This window comes from Euprymna scolopes, chromosome 30 (assembly GCF_053919585.1).
Source record: "Euprymna scolopes isolate OS-2025 chromosome 30, ASM5391958v1, whole genome shotgun sequence".
NCBI lineage: Eukaryota > Metazoa > Mollusca > Cephalopoda > Sepiida > Sepiolidae > Euprymna > Euprymna scolopes.
Genome location: NC_136511.1, coordinates 42,928,768 through 42,931,170, shown reverse-complemented (window position 1 = coordinate 42,931,170; position 2,403 = coordinate 42,928,768). Strand labels below are relative to the sequence as shown.

Genomic DNA, 2,403 nt, shown 5'->3' with positions numbered 1-2,403 from the left:
CGCAGTGACTTAATCCACAATACATTGTAGTCTACATTGCACTGTAGAGAATCTACTGCTGATTTTTATAAAATTATCTGTAAATAACGGATAAAGTACTAGGTAAAATTCAATTGTAAGTGACACTCTTCTGGGGGTTGAAGGTCCAATTCTCGGTACGAACACTACAATTGCGAATTACTTAACCTTTATACCAAGCCGTGACTGATGGAACGAGGACATGCTGTCCCTATGGATTAAATAAAGGGTTCCGTTCGAAATTCCGTGCAGATTCCAAGTTCAACAGAAATATTGCTGAATTAGACAAGATATACGTGAAGAAGGTCGAAGGCTTCATCGGCCGAAACGTTTTACGAATTGCGTTCAAATTCGAGAAATACAAACTATTAATCCCATCTCTAAAATGCAGAAAACATAAAATCAACTAGAGAGGTGCACAAAAGTACACGATTATCGGCTGGTCTCCCCCGTAACTAATGTTCGCGATAGATAGATAGATAGATAGATAGATAGATAGATAGATAGATAGATAGAAAAGGAGATATAGTAAATTAGTATTGGCGTCATAAATTATTTCATAGAAAATACAGTGGAGAAATTAATCAAAAACAATATATTTTATGTTATGGCCTATTTGCGTTAAAAAAAAATAGTGTTGGTGTTGGCTTCCTTCAGTCTTGACAGACTATGGATACCTACTGTAAGGGTGCCTGTGCGTGAAATTTTTGTGACAAAAGTTTCGCGATCTCGAACCACACCTCTCCTGGGTCGACATTGTTAAATACCAGTGGCAAGTGGAGATTCAGGGCGACTGGAAACAAATGCCGGGATAAACGGAGAGCACATACAGTGCCTAGAATTCCTAAATTGTCACCCATCTGGTACTATCCAGGCTCAACGTTGCTTAACTTCGGTGATCTGATGGGAACCGGTGTATCAACGTGATGATGCCGTATTAAAAAAATAGTTACTTAATAAAAGTCAGAAGTTGTAAACGTAGTCGTCAATCTTGTTTAATGGTGTCGTTACATTTTAACACTCGGACCCAACACATTGTCCATGAGACAGTCGCAAATGAAAACAAAAAGAAAAGAAATTCGACAGTTTTTCAGCTGAAATGAAATGTATTTATTCGTGGTTTAAAAAAACGCATTGCTCTCGTTTTAACAGTCTCTTGGTTTATATCATTTGACATATAGTTAAAAGATTCTCGCCATCAAAAGCAATTGACATATAGTTAAAAGTCTATCGCCATTACAAGCATATATTCATCTTTCTCGGCACGCAATTTCTTCTATTCTCGCCACATGATGCATTTTTCTCTTTTTTCCGCTGTGACGTCACATCCTGCACCAGCTTGGTCATTTGTATACGCGTCACATGCTGCTGTTGCTGCTGCTAACAGCGCTAGCGGCTCTGCTACAGCTTTAAAGCTACTGTAAATATCGGTTCTAAGCAAAGTATCCATTTTGTTTAGCACAATTATGGGCCTTACTTTCTCCGGATAAAAATGGCTACTTTACTCAGAACTGATATTTACGGAAACTTTAAAATGTTTCTAACATTAAACATCTATTTTTAACACAAATCGGTTGCAAATAAGTAGCCAAATGTGTATTTAAATTTAAAATTTCAATAGAAACAAAAACAAAGCAAAGAAAAAACAATCACGTGATTCCACGAGAACTAAAACCACAGAAAACTTCATCAATTCCACCCTTCTCGAAAAAAAAACAATAGGAGTTTGTCATACCTTTAGAAAACATTAAAATTTTAATGCAGTTGTGAATTTTTTAAATGAGGTATTAAAATGTTTGTGTTGTTTTGATTGTTCAGGTAATTATTTTTATCTTGGGTGTTATTGGCACAACGTTTCGGTCGATGAAAACCCCGACCTTCGCCAGATGTAAACTCCATTTTTTTTTTTTTTTAACTAAGGAAAAAGGGGTTAGCTCTGTACTGCAAGAAATCGGACCTTGTGTGTGTCCGTAAATTAGGGTAAAAAAAGTCAATTTTCAAAGGTCAATAGGGTATTTTTTAAGACTTTCTTATGATTCAATTTTTAACTGAATCCTTCTGCTAATTTTTACGAAACCATGGATAGACATCTTACGTGTTTTCGTTTTTTCTAGAAATCACAGTGCACGGGAGGCGACTCTTAGAAAAAATAGTTGGTTCTGGAGAGGGTTATCTCCCTTAGGTTGGGCGTATTTTGTGATACGGTTAAAAGGTTAATATGAAAATTTTTGGAAAACAAATAATGTTATAACATTTTATTAAATAATTAAAATCTTTTTTTTTCTGAGACGTTCGCTTTAAAACACCTCTTTTAATAGAGACTGTTCTTTGTTTGCTTGTTTATTTTTTTCTTCATTTTGCTGGTAAGATTAACTTCGAGGTAGT

At 35.5% G+C, this 2,403-nt stretch overlaps 1 pseudogene; it reads right to left on the bottom strand.

Moving 5' to 3' along the window:
* Nucleotides 1–841: 841 nt before the first annotated feature.
* Nucleotides 842–958, bottom strand: LOC145254933 (5S ribosomal RNA; annotated as a pseudogene).
* Between the last annotated feature and the right edge of the window lie 1,445 nt (nucleotides 959–2,403).